This window comes from Callithrix jacchus, chromosome X, assembly GCF_049354715.1.
Source record: "Callithrix jacchus isolate 240 chromosome X, calJac240_pri, whole genome shotgun sequence".
Classification (NCBI taxonomy): Eukaryota; Metazoa; Chordata; class Mammalia; order Primates; family Cebidae; genus Callithrix; species Callithrix jacchus.
In genome coordinates, this window is record NC_133524.1 from 104477907 (window position 1) to 104501520 (window position 23614).

General features: G+C 40.2%; 1 protein-coding gene across 9 annotated transcripts in view; it reads left to right on the forward strand.

Annotated features, from left to right (window-relative positions):
* Nucleotides 1-1044: 1044 nt before the first annotated feature.
* Nucleotides 1045-23614, forward strand: part of LOC103790343 (NACHT, LRR and PYD domains-containing protein 12) — a 60902-nt gene continuing 38332 nt past the window's right edge. For 7 of the 9 annotated variants that reach the window (XR_013531568.1, XR_013531574.1, XR_013531569.1 and 4 more), the window contains exons 1-2: nt 1331-1838; nt 3332-3395. The gene's annotated coding sequence lies outside the window, so the exon portion shown is untranslated. Of the gene's footprint in view, nt 1114-1330; nt 1839-3331; nt 3396-23614 lie in introns of those variants that run through there. The other 2 variants (XR_013531571.1, XR_013531572.1) reach the window with 2 other exon arrangements.

Sequence of the window (23614 nt, forward strand, 5' to 3'; positions counted from 1 at the left end):
TTAGGACCATCATCAGAATCCCTTTGGGGGTGACTATCCTTCCCCATACACACTTCACTTTGACCTGTCTTGACAATCGTCTGCCACCATTACTTTTGAACTTACTGCTTCAGCCTTTTTTCCTATCCTGCTTGATAACTGTACAAAATGCAAATACTGTGCTAGCTAGTGATGTCTCTGTTTCAAATTTCAGGTCAGCCATCTGAGAGTCTTCAATGTGTACATGTAGAGAATTGCCAAAGATATTCTACTTTCCAAGGGCAGAGCAGGTCACTTGATATAGCAACCAACAGGGGTCCTGTGTGCCACCTTCTCCAGTTACGGTCTTCCCAATCCAAACTCCCACAAATACATCCCTTAAATGGCAGAGAGGAGAGTACTGGTATAGCTACCACTCCAAGTTATCATTCCGCCATTCATTTATTCACTCATTCAACAAATATTTTATTGGTAGTCTCTTTGTGCCAGGTGCTGGAGTTCGGTGATGAATAAGACACACAATCCCTGCCCTCATGAGACTCCTAATCTAGAGGGAAGGCAGAGTATCAACGAATGATGGTTTTTTGAATCATAGGAGCTATCATTGATTGGTTGCTTACAGTGTGCCTGGCATTATGCTAAGCACTTCAGATGAAATGATTTTTTCAATCCTCCCAGCAACCCTATGAGATAAAGACTATTATTGGCTCCCTCAGACATGAAGAGTTAATCCCTGCACCCATGCCCAGACCTGTAGATTCCTATATGTCTGGTGAGCTGCCAGCTAGGGTCTTAGCCATGGCTGCTTTGGGCCCGAAGTAAAGTTTAAGGCCCAGCACTGAGGAAATAAATGACCCAGTGCAGCAGCTCCTGAAGTCAGGGTTAACCGGGAAGGCCTAATAGGTCTTTGCTAGACACCCCTAAAACTGCCCCCTGCGCGATTTTCCCATCCCCTTTTTCTCCCCTTTCCCTCCGGCACCCCACAGCCCTCCCTTTCCTGCCCAGCCCTTCCCTCTGGGCCGCCTCTTCACTGAGTCATTTCCCCTTCTCCGCCCCAAAGATCTTGGCTTTCTCTTGGAATCCCTTCCCCTATGGCAGGAAGTAGAGGAAAGGCAAAGTAGCTTTGGGAACCAGGTGAGCGTTTTCCCCAGCGAGGATGAGAAACGCCTCCCCACACCCCCTGAAACCCCTGAATTCGGAAGGACGGGAAATGCTGGGAGTTCCCTTGAGCCGAGCGTAGGAGGTGCCACGTCCCGCCTGGTGTCTCCTGGGACTTAAGGCGGGAAGCGACGGTCCAGTTGGGCGGACTTGTGGGGCTGCTACCCACTCCGGCGCAGTGAGCTCAGCGCGCAGGGGAGGGACCTCGCTGCCACGAACCTCCAGAAGCCAACCGTTGGGAGGAGAGAGGAAAAAGCTCCGAGGGGTGCATGTGCAGGGTGCGTGCGCGTGTAAGTGGAGTGGTACGTGTAGTTAGAAGGCATGCGTGTGTATGAAGGGGTGTAGAGAGGTGCGCGTGTGAGGAGGCGAGCGTGCGCGGGAATACTTGTGGGCGTGTGGAGATGTGTGGGAGAGATGCGAAGATGTGATTTACACAGGTGCGGACGAAGGAATGTGCGAGTGGTGACCTGGAGATGCGTTCCAGTGTGGAGACTCACTAAGAAGCCCGTGGGGGATGGGCGTGTGTGCACGTGGAGGTGTGTATGAGGGGATATAGATGTATTAATATGTATGCGTGAGCATGTAGTGCGTACGTGCGTGGGGGTCCGTGCGTGGGGGTGCGTGCGTGCGTTGGGTGGTGCGTGCGTGGTGGGGACGCGAGAGCTGGAAGGAAGGCAGACGTAGCGGAACGCGAGAGCCAGGTGAGTGCGCAACTAAGAGTAAAGACGTCCGGAAAAGCTCTTGGTGGCAGAGCTTAAAGTTAGGATTCTTAACCTCTTTTTGTTTTTCTTGAGGTGGGGTGTAGGATGCACATATACCGGTTTGAAAATCAGGAAAACTGTTGACCAATTGACCACCTCGTCTCTACTACAAATACAAAAAATTAGCTGGGCATGGTGGCGCGTGCCTGTGATCCCAGCTACTCCGGAGGCTGAGGCAGGAAAATTGCCTGAACCGAGGAGGCGGAGGTTGTGGTGAGCCGATATCGCGCCATTGCACTCCAGCCTGGGTAACAAGAGCGAAACTCCGTCTCAAAAAAAAAAAAAAAAAAAAAATGCCTGTGGTTTGCATGTAAGCACAAAGGGTTCCTGGGCTCACTCACGGTCATCTGTAGACCCTAGATTATGGTTTAAAAAGGGGAGAAAACCCAAATACATTATGGTGATATCTGCCATTATGTCTTTTGATTCTATGAGAGAAGAAATGGAACAGCAGTTGTCCCCTGTCCTTGGGTTTGAGGCTAGATTTGCTGCTCCTATTGGATTCGGTGCCAGCAAAGTGGGGAGTGTAAAACAGGATCACTGCCTAGAGTAAGACTGCGGAAGGGTCCCTTGTGGCCTTCAGGATAAAGCTCGGCCCCTCCGTGGCGGATCACTAGCCACAGGTCTTGTAGGCTGGTTCCTTGATAAGGTGGGAAAGTGGAAATTTGTAGTTGCTTCCTTGCGTGTTTTCTGCCACTCTCCCCCCCCCACCACGACCGCCCCCCCCCCCGTCATGGCCCCAACAGCCTGTGAGTGGTGTCAGGGAGTATGAATTTAAGGTTGGGACTTTGTTGGGTAAATGAATAGAGAGGAGACCAGAAGGAGACCAGCAGATTTGGGTTCTGATCCCATCTTTACACTTAACTGTCACATTAAGCAATTTTCTTGATCTTCTTGTCCATCACTTTTCTTATTTATTTATTTATTGAGACCGAGTTTCACTCTGTTGCCCAGGCTGGAGCACAGTGGTGCAATCTTGGCTCACTGCAACCTACTCCTCCAGGATTCAAGCGATTCTCCTGTCTCAGCCTCCCAAATAGCTGGGATTACAGGTGTGCACCACCATGCCAGGCTAATTTTTGTATTTTTTGTAGAGACGAGATCTGTCCATGTTGCTTAGACTGGTCTTGAGCTCCTGAACTCAAGTGATCCGCCTGCCTCAGCTTCCCAAAGTCCTGGGATTACAGATGTGAGGCACTGCACCCAGCCTCACTCTCCTCATTTATAAAATGGTAGCTTACGGGGTAGTTGGAAGTTTAAATAAGACTATAATAAATTCCCAGAACATGGGAAGTCTTTAATAAATGTCTGCATACTTAGGAATAAATAATATATGCATATATTTTATATATGTGTATATATATATTTGCAGAAAAGTTAAAAACATCTGAAAGAATGTCATAAACTGCTGATTTCTTTTTGGTTTCTTGTAGGCATACCTAGTTGTGCTGTCAGCCAAAGCGAACCAAGTTCATCCTGTAAAGTCACATGCCTGAAGTAAGTGGAAATTTATTTGAAGTTATTTGCAGTGTTCAGGTAGATAATTAGTCCACCATCAACTCTCGCTTGGATTGCTGCCATGGTCTCCAAGCCTTCGCATTTGCCTGCTTCCCACGTTTTCATGCTCCATGTTGCAGTCACAGTTATCTTTCCCTCTGAGAAGCAAAATAGCCTGCTGGTTTGGAGTACAGACCTTGGACTCAAGACATATCTCCTTCAGATCCCAATTGCACCCTGCTCCAACACTTTCTAGCTGTGTGACCTTGCACAAATTATTTCATTTCTTTTTTGGGGGATTTCAACATTTTAATTTCTTTTTAATATAAGTCACTTTTTTCAAGCTAGGAAACAGACTCAAAATAAGACAATCTAGTCCTCTGGAGATTCAGGCTTTCTATCTTTAGCAGAATGACATCATAATACAAGGTGCTAGCAATTGAGTTATAAACTCTAAATAACAACGTAATAAACTCTAAATAAGACAGTTATGTAATACATATTCATATGGAAAAGCTTGTCAGAAGCTCTTGCCAGGGCCAGGAGATGAAAAATAGAGCATGTTTTAATTACCAAATGGTAAGCTAAGTGAACATTGTTTGGGATGGGCCCATAAAATCTGGCCATTGTTATGTTAAACTTCTGTAAACTGCAAAATTCATTAACTCTTAATTAGCTTTGATTTTTGCTAAATGTCTCTAGGCTGGGCACAGTCTCAATGTAACTCTTCTCCTAAGAGCTGAAGTGGATGCTAGTCATCAAAGCTTGGAATGTCATTTTAGGAGCAAGCCTTAGAAATAATCCTGGTAAGCCCTAGAAGTAATCCTTTGGATGCATAGTAGGCTCTGTGCAGGTGGTAAAATCTGAACAGAAATAGGAGAATTAGTGATCAGGACTGGAACTGCCCAGTCTGCCCCCACCTTGCTGATGTAGCCAGAAGGTGAGCCTGTGATAATGAGAAAGGCACCAATCGAGAAAGCACAGTGGCAAATGCAGTGGCCTTGTAAGGGATTTTAGGAGAGCTTTTCTAAACTGAAGGTCAGTGTAGCCATCACCTGTACTGGAGATCCTTGAGTATTTCACTTTACTACTGGGGATTCCAACCAGGTTTGTGTGGGATGGCATCATAGCACACTGACACAGCTACAGTTGGAGTGCCATGCCAGGCTGCCAGTGGCAACACTTTGCTCACAGTTGACAGTAGGGGCACTCAAGACTCTGCCACCTAAATGCCACCCAGCCCACCCCAGCAAGGACCAGTGCTCTGGAAGTCTACTTTACTTCTTTTAGAATCTGTTTCCTTATCTGTAAAAGGGGACAATGCTGACAACTTCAAGGATTTTGTGAGGGATTGCAGAGATAACATATGTAATGTGGCCCACAGTAATTGCTCAATGAATGGTAGATTAAAAATGGCAAGGGCAGTGAAGTAGCCAGCAAGAAAGTGGTTGAAGTGATGCACCATGGCACCTAGACTGGGTAGGGATTGAAGCCATGAGGTGATAATGAGCTGGAGAATGGTAGAAAGGATGGATCTTGATGAGAATGAAAAGTGGCTGTGAAATGACTCCTTGATCAAATTTTTTTTTAAAAAGAAAGAGAATGAGGAGTGGGTAGTCTGAGAACCAAGAAGTAATTGGAGTAGGAGGTTGTATCCAGAGATTAGGCTAGTAGAGTTCAGAAATTCTGAAGTGGAGCAGCTCCATGCTTATTGGGTGGTCTAGGAAACTAATGGTTAGCAATGGCATATAAAGTGGCATGTGGTCAGAGGTTGCTGAAGTAGAGGAGATCAAAGGGCAGTGAGGCTAGCATGTTCAGTGAGTAATCCGCAGACATTGATGTTGCTTACATGATGTTAGGGATTGAAATGGAAAGGAAGATGGAGCCAGCGCCAAAGCCAAGGTCTATCCTAATTAAAGGATGACAGTCGTTTATTTCACAAATATTTACTGACCTCTAAAACAGACAAGAATCCTGCTGTCATGGAGTTTACAGTCTAACAGGAGTAATAACAGATGTTAATAATTTTATCTAAAATAGAAAGCTGTAGACGATGATAAGAGCTATGAATGAAAAATAAGTGTTCGCTAAGTGTTATAATAGAAGGACCTCACCCTGCCTGGAATGTTAGGGGAGGCTTCCCTGAAGAAGTGATGAGGACTGAAAGATAAAATAGGGTAGATGTAGGTGGATGATGGGTAGGTGAAAGACATGTTCCAGGTAAAGGAAACAGCATGTGCAAATTCCTGAAGCTAGAACACGTATAGTAATTTGAATAACTGAAAGATATATCCTATGACTAGAGCATATTAAGTAATGCTCTAGCCATAGGAGAGTGCTGAGGCTGGGTGGCAGTCTCCCTTAATGATTTGGGACTTTATACTATGAGCAATGGTAATATTTGAATAACATGATCATAATTAAAAATAGTCAGGCCAGGCACGATGGTTTGCACCGGTAATCCTGGCATTTTGGGAGGCCAAAGTTGGTGTATCACTTAAGCCCACGAGTTTGACACCAGCCTGGGCAACTTGGAAAAACCCCATCTTTATAAAAAATATAAAAAATTAGCCAGATGTGGTGGCACATACTACTACTGGTGGCACATCCCAGCTATTCGGGAAGCTGAGGTGAGAAGGTCACCTGAACCTGGGGAAGTCGAGGCTGCAGTGAGCTGTGATCATGCCACTGCACTCCAGCCTGGGTGACAGAGTGAGACCCTGTGTCAAAGAAAAAAGTCAAACACAAAAGTAAATCGGATAAATTGTGAAAGGCCAGTTTTACGTGTATGTTAGCATAGGGAATTGTGTGTGTATGTGTATGTGTATACATAAAATATACATGTATAATACGTAAACACATATAGATGTATACATATATCATATATAAAAATGATACACACCATTTTACCACTTTAAAGAATGTTGAATATACCATGGTTATATCCAGTGTCCATACATAGACATCCAACTCATTCTTTTTAAAAAAATATTATTACTAATACAAATAGAGATGGGGTGTCACCATTTTGCCCAGGCTAATCTCGAACTCCTGGGCTCAACCAGTCCTCCCACCTCATCCTCCCAAAGTGCTGGGATTACAGGTGTGAGCCACCAAGCCCAGCCCAACTCATTCTTGAGAGTTGCAAAGTATTCCATGTTATGAATGTATGATGACTTATTTAACTATTGCCCTATTGATGGACATTTAAGTCGTTTCTAATTATGTATTACTTTGCAATGTGCACTGTTCACAATAGCAAAGACATGGAATCAACCCAAATTCCCATCAATGATAGACTGGATAAAGAAAATGTGATACGTATACACTGTGAAGTACTATGCAGCCAAAAAAAATGAGATTCTGTGCTTTGCAGGAATATGATGCAGCTGGAGGTCATTATCCTTAGCAAATGCAGGAACAGAAAACCAAATACTGTATGTTCACACTTATAAGTGGGAGCTAAATAAGCTCAATAATGAGAACCGATGGGCAGAAAGAGAGACACAAGAGACAATGGGTACAACCTGAAGGAGGAGGGTAGGAAGAGGGAGAGGATCAGGAAAAATAACTATCACGGACTATACTTAGTACCTGGATAACAAAATAATCTAAACCAAACCCCTGTGACACGACCTTACCTGTATAACAAACCTGCACTGCACATGTACCCCAAACCTAAAATAAAAGTTGAACAAAATTGCAATGTACTGTCCTAGAAAATTTTTTCTCTAATATTATGTTTCAAATTTTATTTTTAAAATTGTGCTAGGAATACACAAGGAATTACATGAGGAATGTATGAATATATTATTATAAAAATTTTAAAAATATAGAAATATGTAACAACGAGAGCAAATGCTTATATAGGCCTTACTGTGCCCAGCAAAACTCCAAATGCTTTAAAGAGATTAGCACATTTCTCTTTACAACAATCCATGAGATAGATAACTGTTATTCTTCCATTGTACAGATAGGGAAACTGAGAGCACAAAGAGGTCATGTAACTTGCATGTGGTCATACAGCTAGTAATCGTTGGAGCTGGAATCTTAATCATCTCATTATTTTCCTTCACCTCTACCCAATTAAATGCCTTACCTCAAATGTGACAATGGTTCTTTGTTTCATTTGCAATTTTATCTACCTATATAAAATACATGCAAAATGTTAATTTTTTGTGCATTGGTTTGCTTTTTATGTAATAGATTAATACTGTGTTATCTTGCAACCACCTTTTCTCATTTAACCTTGTGTCCTTGACTTTTTCCATATCTTTTTTTTAAATTAACAATATATAAGCATATTTTCATGGTAAAAGAGCAAAATAATACACAGTTACAGAGAGAGTAAATGTTCTAACTTGCCTTTCCTGCCTGCTCTGTGGCATCTCACCAAAAAAAAAACCCAAAAACAAAACAAAACAAAACAAATCCAGTAAACAACCAACTGTCTACAGTTTAGTGAGTGTCCTTACAGTCTTCTTTTCATGCATTTTGTGTGAATAAATAAGTATATATATATGCTGTAGTATGCTATATGTATTTTTATATACTATAAATATATAATATATATTTATTATTTATTCATTCAATATGTATGAATCCAGTTATATAACTCTTAATTTCTTATTCATTGATTTAATTACACACATGATACATGAATACATTTTTCTTTTGAAAGATTAGAGCAGTACAGGGAAGTTGAACATTTCCTTCCTTCGATCATCATTGATTTCCTCTGTACCTCCGCTCTGTCCCTGCTTGACTTTCTCCTGCATCTTTTTTTACTCATTCACAAACAATTACAAACACGTCTGCATGTGTAGGGAATATATAATATTATTTAGTGACTTTAAAAATATGAATTGTATTGCGCTATGTATATTGATTTGCTATTTGCTACTTTCACCCAATATAATGTCTGACAGCTTTTCATGTTAATACATATAAATCTACCTGTTCTTGGTTGCATAGTATTCTACTATGAATACTACTGTAAATAATAGGATATTCTACTAGAATAAATAGGCTATAATTTGTTAGCCAATTCCCCTTTGACACGGTTATTTCCAAATTTTGGCTAATGTAAAACCTGTTGTAATGAATATCTTATATGCCTCTCTTTCTTTTTCCCACTGACTTTTAAATACTACTTTTAATCAATATTAGGTTCTTAGGAATACTTGAGTTTGTTTCATGATTCTCTATTTGGTTCTATTGATTCATTTATTTATACCTGCATCCACGCCACACTTTTCATTTCTGTATTTTTATAATATGTGTGCTATCTGGCATTGAAATACCCTCCTTATCTTCTTTCATTTTTGTGGTTAGTTTTACATATTTACTATTTTAATGAATTTTAAATGCAGATTATCATGCCCTCGTAGGATCTTATTAGCATTTTTATTTCGTATTTCATTGACTTTACAGATTTAACCAGGGAGAGTTAGCATCTTTACATGAATGAGTCTTTCTTTATATGAATAAACATGGTATGGCTTTCCATTTATCCAAATTTTTAAGTCCTTTAGTAATGCTTCATAATTTTCTCCATACATATTTTGAACATATCTTGTTTGTTTTATTTCTAGATACTTTATTTTTGTTGCTACCATCAATAGAACTTTTTCTTTCATTTTATAATTACTATAGGAGTATAAGAAAGCTATTGATTTTTTTATGTTGTCTTGTGTCCAACAACTTTACTTATAAATTCTCTTTTTAATTGATTCTATTGGATTTTCTTGGTAGGAAAACTGATTATGTACAATTACTGATAGTTTTGTCTCTTTGTTTTTAGCCTGTATACCATGTGTACTTTTTGTGTTTTAATGCATTGTCTAGGACCTCCAATTTAATCATAGCAATATCAGATATCTTTATTTTATCCTTCCCTTTAATGGGAATGCTTCTGAAATTTCATCAAGTATTACATTTGCTGTGGGCATGTGGCAGTTACCTTTCATTAAGTTAAACAAACTCTCTTGAATTTCTACCTTTTCGAGGCTTTTAAAAAACAAGAATGGTCGTGCCTGTAATCCTGGCAATTTGGGAGGCTAAGGACAGTAGATAGCTTCACTCCAGGAGTTTGAGACCAGTCTGTGCAACATGGCAAAACCTCGTAGCTACAAAATACAAAATAAAGAAATAAATAAAGTTAGTGACGTGTGGTGGCATGTGCCTAAACAGAGTACCAGCTACTCGGTGGGGGCTGAGATAGGAGAATTGCTTGAGCCTGGGAAGGTCAAGACTTTTGTGAGCCGTGACTGCACCACTGTACTCCAGCCTGAGGGACAGAGCAAGACCCTGTCTCAAAAAACAAAACAAAAACAGAAAACAAGAATGAATGAAAAAGCAAAGCTTCATTCATTGCTTATTCATCTGTAAGTTTGACATATAGTTTTACCCCTTTACATTATTAATGTATAAAATTGGACTGATAGCGTTAAAACTTTTTTTATGCTAAGTTTTCTTTTATTGCATTTTAGGTTTTGGGGTACATGTGAAGAACATGCAAGATTGTTGCATAGGTACACACATGACAGTGTGATTTGCTGCCTTCCTCCCCTTCACCTATATCTGGCATTTCTCCCCATGCTATCTCTCTCCGACTCCCCACTCCCCACTGTCCCTCCCTTAATTCCCCCCAACAGACCCCAGTGTGTAGTACTCCCCTCCCTATGTCCATGTGTTCTCATTGTTCAACCCCCGTCTATGAGTGAGAACATGTGGTGTTTGATTTTCTGTTCTTGTGTTAGTTTGCTGAGAATGATGGTTTCCAGGTTCATCCATGTCCCTACAAAGGACACGAACTCATCGTTTTTGATGGCTGCATAGTATTCCACATTTTCCCTGTCCAGTCTATCATCGATGGGCATTTGAGTTGGTTCCCAGGTCTTTGCTATTGTAAATTGTGCTGCAATGAACATTTGTGTGCATGTCTCCTTATAGTAGAACAATTTATAATCCTTTGGGTATATACCCAGTAATGGGAATGCTGGGTCAAATGGAATTTCTATTTCTAGGTCCTTGAGGAATCGCCACACTGTCTTCCACAATGGTTGAACTAATTTACATGCCCACCAACAGTGTAAAAGTGTTCCTATTTCTCCACATCCTCTCCAGCATCTCTTGTCTCCAGATTTTTTTAATGATCTCCATTCTAATTGGTGTGAGATGGTATCTCAATGTAGTTTTGATGTGCATTTCTCTAATGACCAGTGATGATAAACATTTCTTCAGATGCTTGTTGGCCTCATGTATGTCTTCTTTTGTAAAGCGTCTGTTCATATCCTTCGCCCACTTTTGAATGGGCTTGTTTGTTTTTTTCTTGTAAATCTGTTTTAGTTCTTTCTAAATTCTGGATGTCAGCTCTTTGTCAGATGGGTAAACTGCAAAACTTTTTTCCCATTCTGTTGGTTGCCGATTCACTCTAATGACTGTTTCTTTTGCCATGTAGAAGCTGTGGAGTTTGATTAGGTCCCATTTGTCTATTTTGGCTTTTGTTGCCAATGCTTTTGGTGTTTTGGTCATGAAGTCCTTGCCAACGCCTATGTCCTGAATGGCTTTGCCTAGATTTTCTTCTAGGGTTTTTATGGTGTCAGGTCTTATGTTTAAGTCTTTAATCCATCTGCAGTTAATTTTAATGTAAGGTGTCAGGAAGGGGTCCAGTTTCTGCTTTCTGCACATGGCTAGCCAGTTTTCCCAACACCATTTATTAAACAGGGAATCCTTTCCCCATTGCTTGTTTTTGTCAGGTTTGTCAAAGATTGGATGGTTGTAGATATGTTGTGTTGCCTCCAAGGCCTCTGTTCTGTTCCATTGGTCCATATCTCTGTTTTGGTACCAGTACAATTCTGATTTAATTCCTTTAGCCTTGTAGTATAGTTTGAGGTCCAGTAGTGTGATGCCTCCCACTTTGTTCTTTTTGCTTAGAATTGACTTGGCTATGCAGGCTTTCTTTTGGTTCCATATGAAGTTTAAGGTGTTTTTTTCCAGTTCTGTGAAGAAGGTCATTGGTAGCTTGATGGGGATAGCATTGAATCTGTAAATTACTTTGGGCAGTATGGCCATTTTCACGATATTGATTCTTCCTAACTATGAACATGGAATGTTTCTCCATCTGTTTGTGTCCTCTCTTATTTCGTTGAGCAGTGGCTTGTAGTTCTCCTTGAAGAGGTCCTTTATATCCTTTGTTAGTTGTATTCCTAGGTGTTTTATTCTTTTTGTAGCGATTGTGAATGGCAGTTCGTTCTTGATTTGGCTCTCTTTAAGTCTGTTATTGGTGTATAGGAATGCTTGTGATTTTTGCACATTGATTTTGTATCCTGAGACTTTGCTGAAGTTGCTTATCAGTTTCAGGAGTTTTTGGGCTGAGGCGATGGGGTCTTGTAGGTATACTATCATGTCGTCTGCAAGTAGAGACAATTTGACTTCCTCCTTTCTATTTGAATACCCTTTATTTCTTTTTCTTGCCTGATTGCTCTGGCTAGAATTTTCAGTACTACATTGAATAGGAGTGGTGAGAGAGGTCATCCTTGTCTAGTGCCAGATTTCAAAGGGAATGCTTCCAGTTTTTGCCCATTCAGTATGATATTGGCTGTTGGTTTGTCGTAAATAGCTTTTACTATTTTGAGATACGTTCCATCAAAACCTGGTTTATTGAGAGTTTTTAGCATAAAGGGCTGTTGAATTTTGTCAAAGGCCTTCTCTGCATCAATTGAGATAATCATGTTGTTTTTGTCTTTGGTTCTGTTTATGTGATGAATTACGTTTATAGACTTGCGCATGTTGAACTAGCCTTGCATCCCCAAGATGAATCCTACTTGATCATGGTGGATAAGCTTTTTGATGTGCTGTTGCAATCGGCTTGCCAGTATTTTATTGAAGATTTTTGCATCTACATTCTTCATGGATCTTGGCCTGAAGTTTCCTTTTCTTGTTGAGTCTCTGCCGAGTTTGGTATCAGGATGATGTTGGTCTCATAAAATGATTTGGGAAGGATTCCCTCTTTTTGGATTATTTGGAATAGTTTCAGAAGGAATGGTACCAGCTGCTCTTTGTATGTCTGGTAGAATTCGGCTGTGAATCCAACTGGACCTGGGTTTTTTTTTTATCTGGTAGGCTCTTAATTGCTGCCTCTACTTCAGACCTTGTTATTGGTCTATTCATAGTTTTGGCTTCCTCCTGGTTTAGGATTGGGAGGACACAAGTGTCCAGGAATTTATCCATTTCTTCCAGGTTTACTAGTTTAATGTGCAGAGTTGTTTGTAATATTCTCTGTTGATGGTTTGAATTTCTGTGGAATCTGTGGTGATTTCCCCTTTGTCATTTTTTTATTGCATCTATTTGGTTGTTCTCTCTTTTCTTTTTTATTAATCTGGCTAGTGGTCTATTTTGTTGATCTTTTCGAAAAACCAGCTCCTGGATTTATTGATTTTTTGAAGCGTTTTTTTTGTGTCTCTCTCTCCTTTACTTCTGCTCTGATCTTAGTTATTTCTTGTCTTCTTCTATGTTTTGAGTTTTTTTGGTCTTGCTCCTCTAGCTCTTTCAATTTTGAAGATAGGGTGTCAATTTTAGATCTCTCCTTGCTTCTCATGTGGGCACTTATTGCTATATATTTTCCTCTAGAGACTGCTTTAAATGTGTCCCAGAGATTCTGGTATGTTGTGTCTTCATTTTTGTTGGTTTCAAAGAACTTCTTTATTTCTGCCTTCATTTCATTGTTTATCTAGTCAACATTCAAGAGCCAGTTGTTCAGTTTCCATGAAGCTGTGCAGTTCTGAGTTAGTTTCTCAATTCTGAGTTCTAACTTCATTGCACTATGGTCTGAGAGACTGTTTGTTATGATTTCCGTTGTTTTGCATTTGCTGAGGAGTGATTTACTTCCAATTAGGTGGTCAGTTTTAGAATAGGTGCGATGTGGTGCTGAGAAGAATGTATATTCTGTGGATTTGGGGTGGAGAGTTCTGTACATGTCTATTAGGTTTGCTTGTTCCAGGTCTGAGTTCAAGTCCTGGATATCCTTGTTAATTTTCTGTCTGGTTGATCTGTCTACTGTAGATTTAAAATTTTTATAAAAATTTCTAAATGTACATAGCAGTAGAATATACATTATGGTAGAATGTACAATAAAACCCCCTATGTACTCGTAACTCAGTTTCAGTAGCCATGAACATTTTGCCATACTTGTTCCAATGATCCTCTTTCCTTCTTTCATGCTGGAATATTTTAGGCAAATCAGTAATATCATGTAATTTCACTTCTCAATATTGCAGTATGCATAGCAAAAGGAACATCTTCTTATATAATCACAATGCAATTATCACACTAATACCCTGTGAGTAATCTAATTTTTCTAATTGTCTGAAAATGTTTTTGCCATTGAGGTTTGTTGGAATCAGAATCCAATTAAGGTCACCTTATTGTATTATATCTCAAGTTTTTTAAAAAAAATTTTAAATGCTGAAATCAAAGAGTACCTCTTCTTTTTTATTTTAATGACATTGGCTTGTTGAAGAAACCTGGCATTTGTCCTCTAGACTGTCCCACATTCTGGATTTGGCTGATTGCTCCCTTGAGGTGTTATTTTACTTGTTTTTGTATTGCCTGCTATTTCTTTTAAACTGAAATGTAAAGCTAAAAATTTGATTAGATTGGGCAGAGTAGCTCACCCCTATAATCTCAGCACTTTGCGAGGTATTTTGGGAGGTGGGTGGATTGCTTGAGTCCAGGAGTTCAAGATCAGCCTGGCCTATATGGTGAAACCCTGTCTCTACAAAAAATGTAAAAATTAGCTGCTGTGATGGCCCGTTCCTGTAGTCCCAGCTACTTGGGAGGCTGAGGTAGGAGAATCACCTGAGCTTGGGGAGGTGGAGGCTGTAGTGGGCAGTGATCATGCTACTGCAGTCCAGCTGGGTCAACAGATTGAGACTTTGTCTCCAAAAAACAAACAAACAAAAAAAGACTTGATTAGATTCAGGTTTTAAAAATTATTATTTGTCAAGAATATCTCATGGTTGTTACCATATACTCCTTTTACATAATTTGTAGTCGTCTCACTTTTAGTAATGCTAAAAGTGAATTGAGGCAGTGACAGTTTGATCTCATCATTGTGAAGTTCTCCAGCATCCTTTCACCTATTGCATTGCTTTGCCATTTATTTGATAATTGCTATCTGAATCAATTAGTTCATTAAGGGTTTCAAAGTAATGATTTTCTAATTGTATCATTCTTTTAGCATTCATCAGCTAGAATTCCTCTGTAAGAAGAGCTATTCCTCATCTACTAGGGTTATTTGATAAGCCTAAAATACAGTTTCTATGGGAAAGACACGGTAAATTTTTAACTCTTTTCCTTTAATTGCCAGTTTTCCAAGTAAGGAGTTAGTGCTCTGTTCCACATTGACATATCTGTAAATGTTAAACCTTCCCTGCAATCCTAGGATTAGCCTATGGGGGCATGATGCGTCTTTTTAAATCTACTGCAGGATTTGAGCAACTAGTATTTTATTTGGCATTTTAAAAATCTGTGTTTATAAATGAGATTGCCTATAGCATTGATCCTCAGTTGGGCAAAACTACCCCTCAAGAAGGCATTTGGAAATAACTGGTGCTTTTGGTTGTCACAGTTTACTGAATGTGTGTGTGTTGGTAAAGTCCTACTATAATTCAGTAAATGGTGACTAGGGATGCTAAATGAAGAACTGTCTCAACAAAAATGCTATTAGCACTCTTGTGAAAAATGCTGGCCTGTGGTTCTTTTGTGCTTGTCCAATTTTAATATCAAGCTTATACGTTTTGATATCAAGGTTCATATGTGAGATGGCCTATAATTTTCTTTCCCTTTACTTGTCAGTTTTGGTATCAAGATTATACCAGCCTTAGAACTGCATGGTGTCATTTACCATTTTTTCATTTGGAAAAATTTATAGAAAGTTTGAATAATATGTTCCTAGATGGTTTTTTTCAAACATCAAGAAAATCTGTGGAAATGGTGACTTTTAAGGTAGATTATTGATTATCATACATTCTGCTATGATTAATTGGTCTATTTAAGTCTTCTTCATAAGCCAATTCTTGTACTCGTTTTCCTGAAAATTATCCATTTCACCTAGACTTCCAAAATTATTGGAGTAAAAGTTACACAGTATTCTTAAAATTATTTTTAATGTCTTCTGTTTCTGTAGGTCAGTCCCCTTTCATATTTTTCAGATTATGTGATGTATTTATTTTAATAGATTCTGACACAAACTTTTATAGTAGCAGAATAGAAAAATAAACATTTAGAAGACATATCAGGCAATCAGGTTGATAATTATGCCAGTTCATATTTTTCACTGATCTTTTCTGCGTTTCTCTTAATTTTATTTTAAATGTTACTTTAAGTTCTGTGATACATGTGCAGAACATGCAGGTTTGTTACATAGCTATACATGTGGCATGGTAGTTTGCATGTATCAGCCCATCATCTAGGTTTTAAGCGCCGCATGTGTTAGGTATTTGTCCTAAGGTTCTCCCTCCCCTTGTCCCCCACCCTCCGCCAGGCCCTGGTGTCTGATGTTCCCCTCCCTGTGTCCATGTGTTCGCATTATTCAGTTCCCACTTATGAGTGAGAACATGCGGTGTTTGGTTTTCTGTTCCTGGGTAAATTTGCTGAAAGTTATGGTTTCCAGCTTTATCCATGTTCCTGCAAAGGACAATAATTCATTCTTTTTGTGGCTGCATACTATTTCATGGTATATATATGCCACATTTTCTTTATCCAGTCTATCACTGATGGGCATTTGGGTTGGTTCGAAGTCTTTGCTATCGTAAATAGTGCTACAATAAACATATGTGTGCATGCGTCTTTATATTAGAATGATTTATAATCCTTTGCGTATACACTCAGTAATAGAATTGCTGGGTCAAATGGTATTTCTGGATCTAGATCCTTGAGGAGTTACCACACTGTCTTCCACAATGGTCAAACTAACTTACACTGCCACCAACAGTGTAAAAGTGTTCCTATTTCTCCACAGCCTCACCAGCATCTGGTGTTTCCTGACTTCTTAATAATCACCATTCTAACTAGTGTGAGATGCTTATCTCATTGTGGTTTTCATTTGCATTTCTCTAATGACCAGTGGTGATAAGCTTTTTTCATGTTTGTTGGATGCATACATGTTTTCTTTTGACAAATGTCTGTTCATATGCTTTGCCCACTTTTTGATGGGCTAGTTTGTTTTTTTCTTGTAAATTTGTTTAAGTTCCTTGTAGATTCTGAATATTAGATCTTTGTTAAATGGATAGATTGCAAAAATGTTCTCCCATTCTATAGGTTGCCTGTTCACTATGATGATAGTTTCTTTTGCTATGCAGAAGCTCTTTAATTTTATTAGATCCCATTTGTCAATTTTGGCTTTTGTTGCTATTGCTTTTGGTTTGTTAGTCATGAAGTCTTTGCCCATGCCTATGTCCCGAATGGTATTGCCTAGGTTTTTCTTCTAGGGTTTATATGGTTTTAGGTTTTACATTTAAGTCTTTAATCCATCTTGAGTTAATTTTTGTATAAGGTATAAGGAAGGGGTACAGTCTCAGTTTACTGCATATGGCTAGCCAGTTTTCCCAGCACCATTTAAGTGGGGAATCATTTCCCCATTGCTCTTTTTTGTCAGGTTTGTTGAAGATCCAATGGCTGTAGATGTGGGGTGTTATTTCTGAGGTCTCTGCTCTGTTCCATTGATCTCAATATCTGTTTTAGTACCAGGACCATGCTACTTGGTTACTGTAGCCTTGCAGTATAGTTCAAAGTCGGGTGGCATGATGCCTCCAGCTTTGTTCTTTTTGCTTAGGATTGTCTTGGCCATATGGGCTCTTTTTTGGTTCCATGTGAAATTTAAAGTAGTTTTTTTTCTAATTCTGTGAAGAAAGTCAATAGTAGCTTGATGGGAATAGCATTGAATATACAAATTACTTTGGGTAGTATGGCCATATTGATGATATTGATTCTTCCTATCCATGAGCATGGAATTTATTTTCCATTTGTTTGTGTCCTCTCTTATTTCCTTGAGCAGTAGCTTGTAGTTCTCCTTGAAGAGATCAATCATGTCCCTTGTCAGTTGTATTCCTAAGTGTTTTATTCTCTTCATAGCAATTGTGAATGGGAGTTCACTCATGATTTGGCTTTCTGCTTGTCTATTATTGGTGTATAGGAATGCTTGTGATTTTTGCACATTGAGACTTTGCTGAAGTTTCTTACCAGCTTAAGGGGTTTTTGGACTGAGACGATGGGGTTTTCTAAATATACAATCATGTCTGCAAACAGAGACAATTTGACTTCCTCTCTTCCTATTTGAATATCCTTTATTTCTTTCTCTTGCCTGATTGCCTTGGCCAGAACTTCCAGTACTATGATGAATAGGAATGGTGAGAATGGTGAAACCTTTATGCTGGGTTTCAAAGGGAATGCTTCCAGCTTTTGCTCATTCAGTATGATATTGGGTTTGTCATAAATAGCTATTATTATTTTGAGCTATATTCCATCAAGTTTATTAAGAGTTTTTAGCATGAAGGGATGTTGAATTTTATCGAAGGCCTTTTCTGCATCTATTGAGAAAATTGTGGTTTTTATCACTGGTTCCGTTTATGTGATGGGTTATGTTTACTGATTTGCATATGTTGAATCAGTCTTGCATCCCAGGGATGAAGCCAACTTGCTTGTGATGGATCAGCTTCATGCTGTGCTGCTAGATTCAGTTTGCCAGTATTTTGTTTAGGATTTTCACAACGATCTTCATCGTTGGCCTGAAATTTTCTCTTTTCTGTTATATCTCTGCCAGATTTTGGTATCAGGATGATGTTGGCCTCATAAAATGAGTTAGGGAGAAGTCCCTCTTTTTCTGTTGTTTGGAATAGTTTCAGAAGGAATGAAGGTCCTCTTTGTACCTCTGCTAGAATTTGGCTATGAATCCATCTGGTCCTGGGCTTTTTTTGGTTGGTAGGCTGTTACTGCCTCAATTTCAGAACTTGTTATTGGTCTCTTCAGGGATTCAACTTATTCCTGGTTCAGTCTTGGGAGGGTGTATGTGTCCAGGAATTCATCCATTTCTTCTAGATTCTCTAGTTTATTTGCATAGAGGTTTTTATAGTATTCTCTGATGGTAATTTTTATTTCTGTGGGATTGGTGGTGATATCCCCTTTATCAATTTTTATTGTGTCTATTTGATTCTTCTGTTTTCTTCTTTATTAGTCTGGCTAGTGGTCCAGCTATTTTGTTAATCTTTTCAAAAAAACAGTTCCTGGATTCATTGTTTTTTTGAAGGGTTTTCGTGTCTCTGTCTCCTTCAGTTCTGTTCTGATGTTAGTTATTTCTTGTCTTCTGCTAGCTTTTGAATTTGCTTGCTCTTGCTTCTCTAGTTTTTTTAATTGTGATGTTCAGGTGTCAAATTCAGATCTTTCCAGCTTTCCCATGTGGGCATTTACTGCCATAAATTTCCCTCTTAACACTGCTTTAGCTGTTTTCCAGAGATTCTGGTATATTGTCTCTTTGTTCTCATTGGTTTTAAAGAACTTCTTTATTTTTGCCTTAATTTTGTTATTTACCCAGTAGTCATTCAGGAGCAGGGTGTTCAATTTCCATGTAGTTGTGTGGTCTTGAGTGAGTTTCTTAATCCTTCATTCTAATTTGATTGCACTGTGGTCTTGTAACTGGGGGACAGGGACAGGGCTGTGGGGGTGTTCCAAAGATGCTCACTGTTCCCAAATTGGATGTGTTTTTTTTTCCAGGTCCTTGGGCTCTCACTCACTCAAGAATGGGGAGGAGACCCAGGCGGCACGGTGAGATTGTTCAAGTAAATATCAGATCCAAAGAGGTTTGCAGAAAAGCGATTTATTAGGCAGAGAGAGAGAGAGAGCTCCCATGCTGTTGTGGGAGGGGATCCAGAGATGGAGTCTGCACAGGTACAGAGAGAGAGAGAAAGAGAGAGAGAGAGAGAGAGAGAGAGAGAGAGAGAGAGAGAGAGAAGGCTCCAACGCTGCCATGGGAGGGGATACCAGAGAGGGAAAATAGGCAAGGGAGTAGGGGGAATTTAACCCCGAAGTTACTCTCGCCCTATTCAAGTTCTCATCTAGTGAGAGTAGCTTTTCCAAACTTCCTCTGGAGTGATTGATAAACTCTGATGCTGGATTGGCGGCGGCTTGCAATAGAGCCCCTCCTTTCAAGGCTTTTGGCAGGTTTACTAAACAAAGGAAGCTCACCTGGGCAGTTTACCTAGCCCTTGTGTGAAAGTTAGACAAAGAACTCTGGTTCCCTGATGGGGATGTGAATGAAGGCAGGTCAGGTATGTCGCTGGGAAATTTCTTCCTTTGAAACCATGCCCCTTGTGGACTTGGGAAGAGAAGTTAACACAGTCCCTCAGTCTGAGAGTCTGTTGTTTATGATTTCTGTTGTTTTGCATTTGCTGGGAAGTGTTTTACTTCCAATTATGTGATCAATTTTAGAATAAGTGCTGTGTGGTGCTGAAAGGAATGTATATTCTGTCGATTTGGAGTGCAGAGTTCTATAGATGTTTATTAGGTCAGCTTGGTCCAGAGCTGAGTTCAAGTCCTCAATATCCTTGTTAATTTTCTGTCTCATCAATGTGTATAATATTGACAGTGGGGTGCTAAAGTCTCCCACTATTATTACATGGGAATCTAAGTCTCTTGGTTGGTCTATTAGAACTTGTTTTATGAATCTGGCTGCTTCTGTATTGGGTGCATATATATTTAGGACAGTTAGCTCTTCTTGTTGCATTGATCCCTTTACCATTATGTAATGCCCTTCTTTGCCTTTGTTGGTTTAAAGTCTGTTTTATTAGAGACTAGGATTGCAACCCCTGCTATTTTTGCTTTCCATTTGCTTGCTCAGTACTCCTCCATACCTTTGTCTTTAGCCTATGTGTGTCTTTGCAAGTGAGATGGTCTCCCGAATACAGCACACTGATGGTTCTTGACTGTTTATCCAATTTGCTTGTGTGTGTCTTCTAATTGGGGCATTTAGACCATTTACATTTAAGGTTAATATCATTATATGTGAATTTGATTCTGTCATCATAATGCTAGCTATTTATTTTGCACATTAGTTGACGCAGTTTCTTCATAGTGTCATTGTTCTTTATATTTTGGTGTGTTTTTGCAGTGGTTGGCACCGTTTTTTCCTTCCCATATGTAGTGCTTCCTTCAGAAGCTCTGGTATGGTAGGCCTGTTGGTGACAAAATCCCTCAGCATTTGCTTTTCTGGAAAGGATTTTATTTCTCCTTTGCTTATGAAGCTTAGTTTGGCTGGATATGAAATTCTGGGTTGAAAATTATTTACTAAGAATGTTGAATATTGGCTCCCACTCACTTCTGTCTTGTAGGGTTTCTGCAGAGAGATCTGCAGTTAGTCTGATGGGCTTCCCTTTGTAGGTAACCTGACCTTTCTGGCTGCCCTTTACATTTTTTCCTTCTTTTCAACCTTAAGGAATCGGACAATTATGTGTCTTGGGATTACTCTTCTCAAAGAGTATCTTAGTGGTGTTCTCTGTATTTCCTGAATTTGAATGTTAGCCTGTCTTGTTAGGTGGGGGAAGTTCTCCTGGATAATATTCTGAAGTGTGTTTTCCCACTGGATTCCATTCTCCCCATTAGTTTCAGGGACCCCAATCAATCATAGGTTTGCTTTTTTCACATAATCCTGTATTTCTTAGAGGCTTTGTTCCTTTTCATTCATTTTTCTCCAATCTTGTCCTCACTCCTTATTTCTGTTAGTTGATCTTCAATCTCTGATATCCTCTCTTCTGCTTGACCAGTTCAGCTATTGATACTTGTGTATGCTTCATGAAGTTCTTGTGCTGTGTTTTTCAGCTCCATCAGGTCATTTACGTTCCTCTCAATACTGGTTATTCTAGATAGCAATTTATCTAACTTTTATCAAGGTTCTTAGCTTCCTAGCATTGGGTTAGAACATGCTCCCTTAGCTCAGAGGAGTTGGTTATTACCCACCTTCTGAAGCCTACTTCTGTCAGTTTGTCAATCTCATCCTTCATCTAGTTTTGTGCCCTTGCTAGAGAAGAGTTGTGATCTTTTGGAGGAGAAGAGGCCTTCTGGTTTCTGGAATTTTCAGTGTTTTTGTGCTGGTTTTCTCTCATCTTTGTGGATTTATCTGCCTTTGATCTTTAAGGTTGATGACCTTTGGATTAGGTTTTTGTGTGGTGGTCTTTTTTGTTGATGTTGATCTTGTTACTTTCTGTTTGTTCATTTTTCTTCTAACAGCCGGGCTCCTCTTCTGCAGGTCTATTGCAGTTTGTTGGAGGTCCACTTCAGACCCTGCTAACTTGGGTATTACCAGTGGAGGCTGCAGAACAGCAAAGACTACTGCCTTCTCCTTCTTCTAGAAGCTTCATCCCAGAGGGGCACTGGCCTGATGCCAACCACAGCTCTCCTGTATGTGGTGTCTCTTGATCCCTGTTGGGAGGTCTCTCCCAGTCAGGAGGCACAGGGTTCAGGGATCCACTTCAGGAGGCAGTTCTGTCCCCTAGCAGAGCTAGAGTGCCGTGCTGGGAGAATCCTCCTTGTCAGGATCAGCTGCTCTCTTCAGAGCTGGCAGGCAGGAAAGTTTAATTCCACTGAAGCTGTGCCCACAGCCACCCTTTCCCTCAGGTGCTCTGTCCCAGGGAGATGGGAGTTTTACCTATAAGCCCCTGACAAGGGCTAATGCCTTTACTTCAGAGATGCTCTGCCCCATGAGGAGTAATCTAGAGAAGCAGTCTAGAGAAGCCACTTTGCTGTGTTATGGTTAATTCCACCCAACCCAAACCCTCCAGCCTCCTTAGCAGTGTCAGGGGAAAACTGCCCACTAAAGCCTCAGTAACGGAGGACGCCCCTCCCCCCACCAAGCTCAATTGTCCCAGGTCGGACCTCAGACTGCTGTGCTGGCAGCGAGAATTTCAAGCCAGTGGTTCTTAGCTTGCTGGGTTCCATGGGAGTGGGACCCGCTGAATGAGACCACCTGGCTCTCTGGATTCAGCCCCTTTTCCGGGGGAGTGAACAGTTTTGTCTCACTGGGGTTCCAGGCACCACTGGGGCATGAAAAAAACTGCTGCAGCTAGCTTGATGTCTGCCCAAACAGCTGCCCAGTTTTGTGCTTGAAACCCAGGGCCCTCGTGGTGTAGGCACACAAGGGAATCTCCTTGAGACATCGACCACCACCTGCAGAAGTCTGGCCTGCAGACTGACTTAAAAAAGGATGAATGAATCTACTCTCACACCATTACAGTGATTCAAGTGGGCTAGGGATGGCCGTTGGCTGCTTTCAGAGAAGGAAACACAACAAATCGACCAAGACTCCCTGTTCATACACACTTTTATTCTGTCAAGATATTACAACAGAGGTTCTAAGTTAACACATTTGTGGATAATTAACATGGTTAAAAGAGTGGTTGTATGAATGACAAAAGCTTTAGGTACCGGGCACAGGGCCCAGAGTAAACACTATTAACATGTTATTCCCCTTTGATCTTCTCAGGAGAGACCCACCCAGCACAAAGTTTACATGAATAAACAGAGTGGAGACAAAGAGATGTGGGACAAGCAGACTTAAACTTGGAAGGTCTTTGATTGTCTCTATCTCTTTCTATGCTAATGTTAATGAGGCAGCTGCCTTCAGCATGCCTCTATAAAACCTTTTGGCCTTCCAAAAGGTTTGAGATTACAATCTATAACTTTTCCTGATAGTTAATATCTTGCCAGCCACCCCGAGTGAATATCAACATCTCCTGATCTGCAGATTGCAAAAACCGGGGAAAAACTTAGTATCTGGGCAGGGTAGCACAGTCCTTCATGGCTCCCCTTGCCTTAAGGAGGGAGGTCCCCCAGCTTCTTGCACTTCCTGGGTGAGGTGATGCCACCCTGCTTCTGCTTGTCCTCTGTGGGCTGCACCCACTGCTTAACTAGTTCAATGAGATGAACTGTGTACCTTAGTTGGAAATGCAGAAATCACCTGCCTTCTACATTGGTCTTCTTGGGAGCTGCAGACTGGAGCTATTCCTATTCCACCATCTTGCCCGTACCCCAAAATTCCTTCTTCTTTGCGGGAGATTAGTCTTTGTTGCATTAAAGCCTTCGATTGATAGTATTAGGCCCATGCACATTATAGCCTCTCTTTTTTTTTAAGGTTAATTTGTGCTTTGTTTATATTTGACATCATATTTGCC